Source organism: Symphalangus syndactylus, chromosome 14 (assembly GCF_028878055.3).
Source record: "Symphalangus syndactylus isolate Jambi chromosome 14, NHGRI_mSymSyn1-v2.1_pri, whole genome shotgun sequence".
Lineage (NCBI taxonomy): Eukaryota > Metazoa > Chordata > Mammalia > Primates > Hylobatidae > Symphalangus > Symphalangus syndactylus.
Window position 1 is genome coordinate 34773413 of NC_072436.2, and position 12475 is coordinate 34785887.

At 37.4% G+C, this 12475-nt stretch overlaps 1 long non-coding RNA gene across 2 annotated transcripts in view; it reads right to left on the bottom strand.

Moving 5' to 3' along the window:
* Nucleotides 1-4427: 4427 nt before the first annotated feature.
* Nucleotides 4428-12475, bottom strand: part of LOC134732325 (uncharacterized) — an 87911-nt gene continuing 79863 nt past the window's right edge. The window contains exon 6 of one of the 2 annotated variants that reach the window (XR_010115365.1): nucleotides 4428-4501. This is a non-coding gene — a long non-coding RNA (uncharacterized lncRNA). Of the gene's footprint in view, nucleotides 4502-7682; nucleotides 8209-12475 lie in introns of those variants that run through there. The other variant, XR_010115366.1, reaches the window with a different exon arrangement.

A 12475-nucleotide genomic window follows, 5' to 3' on the forward strand; every position in this document is an offset into this window, starting at 1 on the left:
ATATGATTTTAAGTAAGTTACTTAACTCCACAGTTCAAACTGCGTTGGGGCTCCTCAGCAAACTCAAGAGGAATACTCCAGGATATTTTTATTTTCCAAGAAAAGCACAGGGATATTCAACATCTGTCAGAATCAGGGAAATTACTAGCTTAAGTTACTTCACAGTTTCAACATTAGATCACACTCCATTCTTTTCTATGATGTATCTTTTCTGAATCTGTGTATGATATAATTCAAAAACAAAAGCAAACACCAAATCTATATGATGTGTGAAGACCAATATAAAACAGAAAATGAGACTGATGAATCCAATCAGATTCTGAGATTTGGGGAGTTGGAAAGTGTCCAATAGGCACACACCTCCCATAAGCACCTAGCTGTTGTTATCTAAGAAGATGAAATTATTTTCCTTTTAATTCATAAATTCATATGTATTTTTTTTATCAGTTACTAGCTTTTTAGAACATAAACACTCAAGTTGTTTAGATCTATAACTACTTAATAAATAAAACTATTAGGCATTTATTTTGACCTCGCAGCCATGAAAATATTAATGAATCACTAAGAATACTGTGACAAGAACATTTAAAAATCAATGACTTCAAACCTGTTTCTTCATCTCCAAGAGGAAGCAGTGCCAACGTTAAAAATTATCAAGGGGCTTAAATCAAGAAACTTTTCTACAATGCCTGAAACATGCAAGTATACCTTATTTTATTGTGTTTCACATTATTGCTTTTCACAGATATTGCATATTTTACAAATTGAAGCTTTCTTTGTGGCAACCCTGGGTTGAGCTAGTTTATCAGTGCCAATTTATTAACAGTAAGTGTTCACTTCATGTCTCTGTGTCACATCTTTGTAATTCTTAGATTACTTCAAACTTTTTCATTTGTATTGTATCTGTTATTGAGAGGTGACAGTGTGCTGGCAGCCCTTGCTCGCTCTTGGTGCCTCCTTGGCTTCGGCGCCCATTCTGGCCACACTTGAGGAGCCCTTCAGCCCACTGCTGCACCGTGGGAGCCCTTCTCTGGGCTGGCTGAGGCCAGAGCCAGCTCCCTTGGCTTGCAGGGAGGTGTGGAGGGATCGGCAGGAGCGGGAACTAGGGCTGCACCCGGCGCTTGTGGGCCAGCTGGAGTTCCGGGTGGGCGTGGGCTTGGCGGCCCAGCACTCAGAGCAGCGGCCGCCCCGCCTGCCCCGGGAATTGAGGGGCTTAGCACCCGGGCCAGCAGCTGTGGAGGGTGTGCCAGGTCCCCCAGCAGTGCCGGCCCGTCGGCGCTGCGCTCGAATTCTCGTGGGGCCTCAGCTGCCTCCCCAGGAGGCAGGGCTGGGGACCTGCAGCTGGCCATCCCTGAGTCTCCCCCCACCCCCTGGTGCCCTGGGCTCCTGCATGGCCTGAGCCTCCCCGACTAGCGCCACCCCCTGCTCCACGGAGCCCCGTCCCATCTACCGCCCAAGGGCTGAGGAGTGCAGGCACAGGGCGCGGGACTGGCAGGCAGCTCCACCTGCTGCCGGGTGCGAGATCCACTGGATGAGGCCAGCTGGGCTCCTAAGTCTAGTGGGGACTTGGAGAACCTTTGTGTCTAGCTAAGGGATTGTGAGTGCACCAATCAGCACTCTGTGTCTAGCTCAAGGTTTGTGAACACACCAATCAGCACCCTGTGTCTAGCTCAGGGTTTGTGGATACACTAATTGGCACTCTGTATCTAGCTAATCTGGTGGGGACTTGGAGAATCTTTATGTCTAGCTAAGGGATTGTGAATGCACCAATCAGCACTCTGTGTCTAGCTCAGGGTTTGTAAATACACCAATTGACATGCTGTATCTAGCTAATCTAGTGGGGAGGTGGAGAACTTTTGTGTCTAGCTCAGGGATTGTAAACGCACCAATCAGCACCCTGTCAAAACGGACCAATCAGTTCTCTATAAAACAAACCAATCGGCTCTCTGTAAAATGGACCAGTCAGCAGGATGTGGGTGGGGCCAGATAAGAGAATAAAAGCAGGCTGCCTGAGCTAGCAGTGGCAACCCACTGTCAAGTCCCTTTCCATACTGTGGAAGCTTTGTTCTTTTGCTCTTTGCGATAAATCTTGCTGCTGCTCACTCTTTGGGTCCATGCTGCCTTTATGAGCTGTGACACTGACCACGAAAGTCTGCAGCTTCACTCCTGAAGCCAGCGAGACCACAAACCCACTGGGAGGAATTAACAACTCCAGATGCCCCGCCTTAAGAGCTGTAACACTCACCACGAAGGTCTGCAGCTTTATTCCTGAGCCAGTGAGACCACGAACCCAACAGAAAGAAGAAACTCTGACCACATCCAGACATCAGAAGGATCAAACTCGGGACACGCCACCTTTAGGAACTATAACACTCACCATGAGGGTCCCCGGCTTCACTCTTGAAGTCAGTGAGACCAAGAACACACCAATTCTGGACACATTATGGTGACATGTAATATCAGATCTTTGATGTTACTATTGCGATTGTTTTGGGGTACCATGAATCATGCCTAAATAAGACAGCAAACTTAGTAAATGTGTGTGTTTTTTTGACTGCTCCACCAGTTGGCTGTTCCAACTCTCTCCTCCTCTGTCACTTTAGATCAAAAGCTAGATGTGACTAAGCTTTTGTCAGGAAGGAATGTCTGCAGCTGAGATAGACTGAAAGCTAGACCTCTTGCACCAAATGATTAGCCAAGTTGTCAGTACAAAAAATAAATTATTGAAGAAAACTACAAGTGCTACTGCAAGGAACATACAAATGATAAGAAAATAAACAGCCTTACTGCTGATATGGAGAAGTTTTAGTGGTTTTCATAGAAGATCAAGCCAGCCCCAGCATTCCCTTAACTAAAGGTTAATTGAGAGCAAGGCCCTAATTCTCTTCAATTCTGTGAAGGCTGAGAAAGATGAAGAAGCTGCAGAAGAAAAGTCCAAAGCCAACAAAGGTTTGTTTGTGAGGTTTAAGGAAAGAAGGTATATCTGTAACACAAGGTGAAGCAGAAAGAATTGATGCAGAAGCTACAGGAAGTTATCCAGAAGATCTAGCTAAGATCATGGATGAAGGTAACTTTACTAAACAACATGTTTTCAATGTAGATGAAACAGCCTTATGCTATCTAGGACTTTTCTGGCTTCAAAAAACAGGTTGCTCTCTTGTTAGGGGCTGGTGACTTTAGGTTGAAGCCAATGCTCATTTAACATTCAGGAAATCCTAGGGCCCTTAACAATTATGCTAAAACTACTCTGCCTGTGCTCTATAATTGAAAAAACAAAGCCTAGTTGACTGCACATGTATTTACTGCATGGTTTATTGAATATTTTAACTCCACTGCTGAGATCTATTCTTCAGAAAGAGATTCCTTCAAAAATATTGCTGCTTATTGGCAATGCACCTGGTTACCCAAAAGTGCTGATAGAGATGTATAAGGAGATTAATGGTTGTGTGTGTGTATGTTGATGCCTGCTAACATAACATCCATTCTGCAGCCCATGGATCAAGGAGGAATTTTGACTTTCAAGTCTTATTATTTAACAAATACATTTTGTAAGGTAATGCTGCCGTAGATAGTCATTCCTCTAATGAATCTGGGCAAAGTAAATTGAAAACTTTGTGGAAATGATTCACCATTCTAGATTTCATTACAAACATTTGTGATTCACTATAGGATGTCAAAATATCAATATCCACAGGAGTTTGGAAAAAGTTGATGCCAACGTTTATGGATGACTTTAAAGGATTTAAGACTTCTGTGGAGGCAATAACAGCAGATGTGATGGAAATAACAAGAGAATGAGAATTAGAAGTGGAGCCTGAAGATGTAATTATATTGTTGCTATCTTACCAAAAAAAATACATGAATAACAATATGCTTCTTATGGACAAGCAATGAAAGTGGTTTCTTGAGATGGAATCTACTGGTAAAGATACTGTGAACACTGTGGAAATAACAACAAAATATTTAGAATATTACATAAACTTAGTTGATAAAGCAGTGGCAGGGTTTGAGAAGAGTGTCTCCATATTTGAAAGAAGTTCTATTGTGGGTAAAATGCTGTCAAGCAGCACCACATTTTTACAGAAAAATATTTTGTGAAAAAAAGTACCAATCAATGCAGCAAACTTCATTGCTCTCTCATTTTAATAAATTTCCACAGCCACCCTTATCCTGATCAGCAACCACGACTGCGATCAGTCAGCAGTCATCAACATAGAGGCAACACCCTCCACCAGCAAAAAGACTATGACTAGCTGAAGGCTCAGATGATCATTAGTAATAAAGTATTTTGAGCAATAAAGTATTTTAATTAAGATACATATATTATTTTTATACATAATGCTATTGCACACTTAATAGACTACGGTATAGTGTAAACAAATGTAACTTTTATATATACTAGGAAACCAAAAAATTCATGTGACTCACTCATTTTATTGCAGTATTCACTTTATTGTGATGGTCTGGAACTGAACTCACAATATCTCTGAGGATGCCTGTACTATGAAATCAAGAAATAAAAGATCCTCTGTTTGTATTTATTATTTTAGGTGCAAAGGACTTTAATTTATTTTTGTTATTGTATACTTGTTCATCCTAAATCCTCAGGTTTTTTTTTTTTTTTTTTGCTTTTCAACCATTACATAAGGAAAGTAGCAGCAGAGCCAAGGCTCACAGTGGAACCTCCACTTTCTTAATTCTTCCTGTCTGAAACTGCACTAAGCAAATAAATATAAATTATTTTTAATGAACAATTTTTCACCAGAACTTAGATTTCACTAAGTAGAAGTAAATTCATGCCTTATTTGTGATGTTTTGGGAACAACTCACATTAAACACCACTATAATACATATTCTACTACTCCTGGCCATTAAAAATGAGTACATAGAATAGGGACCAAATGTTTGCAGCTAAGAGAAATTCAACTATGACCAGCAGGCCATACTGGAAGAAATATGGAATAAGGTTGAGAAATATTTTTTTCTACAGTAGACATTGGAACAAGTTGTTTTTTCTTTAATTTTTATTTAACTAAAAATGCAATTTATTGGAGCCAAATTGTTCTGGAAATATTCCTAAAGTAGGTTTATCCTAATGAAGCCTCTTTCTCTCTCTCTCTTTCTCCCACTGTCTTTCTTTTAAAAATGTGTTTGATCCTTGGGATACAGCAGCGAATGAGATAGAACATAACTTTTAACCTCAAGGGACTCACAGCATCGTGTACCTAGTTTTAAAAACTGAATCCAATCAATATACAAAGATCTGAGAGTAGCAGAAAGTAAATTCTGGAGGCTACTTTTTCTTTTTATTCAATCACTTTTATTACACCGTTTTTAAGGCCTTGAGATATCTCCTAAATGACAAATGGTTTAGATTGTCTAGATTGTATGAAAGAGGAAGCCAGAAAGGAAGGAAGGAAACAACAGACCAAGGAGGATGTATATGTTTGCTGTGGTGTTTGGATTTAATTCTGTGGGCTACTGAGAGATTTTGAATGAGGAAAATGATATGATCAATATTCAGCATTAAAAGTATCATTTGGGTACAGCATAAAAAAAGGTTGAAGGAGAATGTGGGTATCTTGAAGCAAGATTAGATACGAGGACATTTCAGTAGTCCAGTTGACAAAAAAGAGGGACTGATAATTAGAATAGAAGGAAAGATGCAGATGTTTGTGCTCTGGGCACAATGTCTTGGCTCTCGGGGACCAGACAGATCATTCCCCCCTGGTATGTGTGTTTGTGCATCATAGCATTTTACATTTCATAGACCCCAGGAGGGCATGTTTGGGTAAGCAATGCTCTACCTCCTGTCCTGAGCCATGTATAATAAACCATATCTATCACCATCAATTTTCTCTGAAAAGTAGTAGGTGGATAACAGGAGTGGACAGGGTTGTCCACAGATGTATTTATGGTCATATCCTATAATAACGATATTACTCTCTAAGCCACAAACACAATCTTCATCTGACAAATAGAAAGCCAAGTGCTGTGTAATAATAATAACATACCAAACTTGCTCTGATAATAAAGTCATCTCTTCTTCCCACCTGGAGCAGAACTACAGACGTGTGAGAAATGTGTTCTTTCCTGCTTATTTTTCCCACTCTTCCTTACCATTCCCAGATGTTTAAGAAGGGTTCTGATCCTTCCAGGGTAGAGTCAAAACCCAACATTTCTGGGAAAATATATTTTGTAATTGCTGAAAGTGTCGTATAATTTATCCATGGAATCATCTCCATTAAAAAGAAACAGTGTACTGGAATAGTGTGAATTTTGATTTAGGATGAAGAAAGGAGTGGAGTTGAGATTAAAAAAATAAAACCAAGAAAAGACTGTCATCACTATTTCATGAAAAGACCAGGAATAATCAGATCATGTAACCCATGGTTCTGGCCACTTCATCACTTATTGTGGACACTTTATGGTATGGTCTACTTCTAGCTTTAAATAAGCATAAAGATGGCAAAATAACTGCTGAGTAGCCAATCATGAAAGTAGCTTATCACTAGCCCTTGGACAGATAAGACATACTCTGTACTATAATGACATTCCCATGAGAGAATTAGCAAGCTGTTTTTCTCGTATCTGTAATTCCTTCTCATATCACATCAGTTTCCTAAGCAAATAGGGATTCAAACTTAGTCACACCGTTGACCTGAACTATCTGTGGTGGGTTCACATCAAAAGTGTGAACTGTGTAGTTTGGTCTTTTCTAGCTCTACTCATTTCCTTCATCATTTTTCTGGCCTTGTGGTTTTGCTCTCAGAGGATAAGCCCAGACCATAATTCCCTTTGTATCTTCTTGTCAAAACTCATCTAAGTTTCCTTCCTTCAACTGATTTTGTCTTGGTATATCTGATACACTAGTTCATGTAGCTGATATTGGTTTAATGTATTACTCATTACTCATATCCCACATACCATATTAATACTTTAACAGGAGGCAGCCATGGCTTAACCCTAGCTTTAAAAACTGAATCCAATCAATATACAAAGGTCTGAGAGTAGCAGAAAGTGAATTTTGGAGGCTATTTTTTCTTTGTATTCAATCACTTTTATTACACCGTTTTTAAGGCCTTGAGATATCTCCTAAATGACAAATGGTTTAGATTGTCTGAAATAAACTTCCCGAATAAACCTTAGACTTCCTGAAATAAACAAGGAAATGTCAGGTACTCTAGAAGGCAGATTCTGGAAACATGTTGAGGCAGGGAGTTCACTGTCTCTGTTCCTACTTAGGTCAAGTGTGTTTAAAATGCATTTTTCTGAACTGTAGCTGAGGGAAATATCTTCATATTTTTCCAAATATAATTTTGAACACATTCTCCACAGTGACACCTTCCTATATTTCTTCATCATTTCATTTTAAAAAGTGCTTTCTATAAGCCAGACACTATGTAGCTTAAAGCCATGCAAATAAAATTATCTGGACCCTAGGAATTTACAGTTTAAGATGAAAGATGGCAAATCTATCAGCCCAGTACAGGTTGTTATACAGGATTTTGAGATTAAGAGCCTCATGTTCCCTGTCTGACCAGGATTTTCAAAACAAGATTGTTCGGTTCTATAGATTTATGACATGGAATGAATAAAGAACAAATAGATTTTCTCAGCCCACAAGTTCTATTCATGTTAAAAGAAGGGAGCCTATTCGATTATTTCTTTACTGTCGGATTGTCAATTTTTGTACTTTTGGGTTGATTAAATTCAATATTTGAAAACTAAACATATATATATTTGAACGAAAGGGGCCAAATACACAGATTACTGTGATTTAAATTACAATGGATTTGTTTTGCTTATTGTGGTGCGTTTTCACATAAAGTTAAGTTAGAACCTCTGTGAATGTTGTTTGGAATTCTCACACAAATATCTCCTATTAACCTTGACTTTCTTATTAGTTTTCAGATAGACTTTGTCAGTATGATTTTCATGAATGCATCCTAAGAGACAAACATCTACCCTGTTATTTTCTCAGATAAGTTTTGAAATGTTCACCACAACCACTAGACATGCAGCCTCTTAGAAAAAATATAATAATAAGGCTGTCTTCCCTAAGCTTTCTCTTTGATCAGCTCTAGACCAAGCGCTCTATCCATCAAAAGCCTTTGTCTCTTAACTGCTCTCTACTCTTCAGTATCTTCCAAATCAATGTCAGCAAGTTGTTACTCTCACATTGAAGATGCCTAGCAGGCATAGGCTCTGAAAATAAATGGAAAAAAAAAAGACTTTCAGAATCTCTTTTAAAAATATCTCATAGAAAAAAAAAACCACAGGCCTGTGAAATATAACATACTTTTATGAAAAGAAAGAATGAATGTAATCAAATGTTGACTGTGCGATTCTAACAGCAAATGTGTGAAAAGATGGAACAAAGGAGAAATAACTGTCTTGGATAGTTTTAAGTTGGATTTGGAAAAATGGGCAGAAGTTACACAGGCTGACAAAAGAGAGAGATAATCTGCCCAATTACCAGATAAAATAGCATAGGAACAGGGTCCATAAGTTCAGAGAAATAGAATTTTCTTATTTGAAATAAGTGTATGAATTAGAAAACAAGTAATAAGTCCTTTCTATGTGCCAGATACTCTGCAGAGCACTGAGCATAGACCAAGTAAACAATATAGATGTGGAATTGCTAACACAGAATTTATGCTCTAGCTGATATTTTCAGAAGTCAGATATTAAATAATCACCAGTAACTAACAATAAAATTAATAGTGTGCGAAGTATCATAAAGGAGTACAAGATGATAGAAGACTTTTTGTTTGAGGGATTGAATAAAGGCCAGTGAAAGGAGGGAGAGCTGTGGGGAAGGATAGATCTGAGCCTAAGATATTTGCCAGGGACCAGGGCATGCTAATCTTTCTTACGTATTTTGGAATGTATTCTAATTATAACAGGTAACCTTTCTGAGGATTAAACACAGCAAGAACCTGATTAGATATGTGTAAGGTTGGAGATAAAGTTAGAAAACTGAATTTTGATAAGCAGGCTTCAGTTCTATTCCCCACTTCCCTTGACATTAATAGTCTATTACTTGGGCCTTAGTCTCATAATGCTTAAAATGGGATAATGCTTTGTAGGTCATAAGAGATCATGCCAGTTAAAGTTGCATTCAGTGTGTACATGTGTGTCAGGGACCTAAGCCATAAAAGGACCCATTACCTAGGCATCAAACCTAGACCTGTCTAATCCCATAATGCAGGGGGAACTATTATGCAATACAGTCTTTTAAGAATAAATTAGCTTTCTTTTTAAAAATTAATGTTGAATTTTAAACTTAATCTTTAAACTTAAAATTTAAACTCAACCATATAGACCTTCCTACCACTTTGATTTTATCTTTCATCAAAATGTAATTTTTTACTTCCAGTATTCCCATTAGAGTAATTTTTTTTCAGTTTATGAGGTCTTCAGCTTCTTTTAGGGCTTTGTAAAGGCTGCACCTCTATGTATGATAAACATTTGTTCAATTTGACAAAACAATTCTGGCAAGCAACTGTTTTCATGGTCTAGTTAGTAGTATCTATTTTGAAACCTTCTTAAGGGGCAAGCATAATTCCCCCATCTAAGAATTGTCTTCTCAGCTCTTTTAGTGTCTCCATTTTTCCTATATCTAAATGACAGTTTCTTAGACATCAAAATCTATAAAATGCAATAGAGATTTCCTTCACTGAGGGATGACAAATCTGCCTTATGATACTCATTCCTCAGCTAGAAAGAGTAATGGCACCCTTTCATTTATTTCAAATGACTCCTGTTGTTGCAGGGGTGAGGATGCACATAGCTGCTAGTGAGGGTACTGATTTTGTGACATAGCGTCAGTGGTAAGGGATTAACTTGTTCAATATCAGAGTCTTAAGAGACAGACTTTTGTTATATTTCCCACCATAGGCAATGAATTGTCCCTGTTGCTTTGCTATTGAAAGGGAACAATTCTTTCACTGTTCATTCTACCTTTAATGTTATTGGTTTATCTGGGTTAATGAGATGTTAATGAAGTCATAGGCAAGGTCCTCGAGATTTCATTCATAACTTAAAAGGCTAATAATAGCTTGTTTTTCTTTATAATTTTTATTGAGATGTAACTAATATACAAAAAATCACACACACTAAATATATACATTTTGATAAGTTTAGATACATGCATACACCCATGATACCATCACCACAACTAAGGTACAGAACATATTTATCACCTGCAGAAAATTTCCTTGTGTTCTTCTGTGTGTCTTTTTTTTTCTGTTTTTTGTAATTGGTAAGAACACTTAACATGAGATCTATCCTAGTTAAATATTTAAAGTGCACAAAACCCTGTTGTTATCTGTAGGTGCTATATTGAAGAACAGGTAGCTCTCTAGAATATATTCAGCTTCCATAACTGAAACTGTATACATATTGAGCAACAATTGCCCTTTAATGCCTTTCCCAGGGCCTGATAATCACCATTCTATTATTGGCTTCTGTAAGTTTGACTATTTAAAATATCTGACATAGTGGAAAAATGCAGTATTTGCCTTCTTGTGACTGATCACTCAGCACAGTGTCCTCTGGGTTTATCCATGTTGTTGCAAATGGTATGATTCCCTTCTTTCCTAAGGCTGAATAATATTCTATTTTATATATATGCTACATTTTCTTTATTCATTCTTTGATGCACACTTGGATTGTTTCCGTATTTTGGCTATTGCAAATCATGCTGCAATGAACATATGAACACAGATATGGCTTTGAGATTCTGACTTCAATGGTTTGCAATTTAATCCAGAGGTAAGATTGCCAGATCACATAGTAGTGCTATAATTAATTTTTTGATGAACCTCTGTACTGTTTTTCATAATGGTTGTACCATTTTACATTTCCAACAAAAGTGTATAAGAATTCCAAAAACTGCATATCATCACCAACAGTTATTGGTACTTTTCTCGTTGTTTCTTTAAATAATACTAATCTTAATATTGTTAGGTTATATTTCATTGTATCTTTGATCTGCATTTCTCTGATGAGTAGTGATATTGAGCATCCATTAATATACCTGGTTTCCATTCATATATCTTCTTTGGAGAAATGTCTATTCAAAGTTTCTTGCCCATTTTTAATTGGGTTATTTGGTTTTGTTTTTTTCATCTTGACTTATAGGAGATTCTTGTATATTTTGGAATATTAACCCCTTAGCAGATACATGGTTTGCAAATATTTTATGTCATTCTGTAGCTTGTTTTTACTCTGATGATTTCCTTTGCTGTAAAGAAGCTTTTGATTTTTATGTAGTCTCACATGTCTAGTTTTGGTTTGGTTGCCTATACTTCTTTTGTCCTTTTATTCTTAGTTGACACACAATAATTGTACATATTTATGAGATACATAGAGATATTTTGATATATGCCTAAAATGAGTAATAATCAAATTAGGGTAGTTAGCAAATCCATATACTCAGAAATTTGTCACTTGTTTGCATTGTGAATATTCAAAACCCTCTCTTCTAGCTTTCTGAAGATATACCATAAATTGTTGCTAACTATATTCACTCTATAGTGCTGTAAAACACTAGAACTTATTTCTCCTATCTGGCTATAATTTTGTGTCCTTTAACCAGCTTCTCTCTATCATCCCTTTCCCCATTCATTCCCACTGTCTAATAAGCTCTATTCTACTGTTTACTTTTATGACCTTAGTTTTGATTTTTTGTTTTGTTTTATTTTATTCTGTTTTTGGAGACAGAGTCTCACTCTGTTACCCAGGCTGGAGTGTAGTAGTGCAATCACAGCTCACTGTAGCCTTAACCTCCCAGGCTGAAATGATCTTCCTACCTAAGCATCCAAAATAGCTGGGACTACAGGCATGCACCACTACACATGACTAATTTTTTTTTATTTTTTTGTAGAGACATAGCCCCACTCTGTTACTCAGGCTGGTCTTGAACTCCTGGGCTCAAGTGATCCTGCCACCTTGGCGTCCCAAAGTGTTGGAATGACAGGTTTGAGGCACTGCACCCAGCCTGCAAGCTTAGATTTTTTAGCTCCCATGTATTAAGTGAGAATATGCAGTATTTATCTTTCTGTGCCTGACATTTCAAATAACTTAATGTCTTCCAGGCTTATTCATGTTTTGACAAATGACAGGATTTCATTTTTTATGGCTGAATAGTATTCCATTGTGTGTATATACCATATTTCTTTAGCCATTTATTAGTTGATTGACATTTGATTCCATATGGCTGATTCCATATATTGGCCACTGTGAATAGAGCTTCAGTAAACATGAGAATGCAGATATCGCTTTAATATACTGGTGTCCTTTCACATGGATAAATACCTAGTAGTGAGACTGCAGGGTTGTAGATATATCTATTTGTAGTTTTTTGAAACACTTTCCTACTCTACTCCAATAATGAGCTACTAATTTACATTATCATCAATGGTTTATAAAATTCCCTTTTCTCAATATTTGTTATTTTTCATCTTTT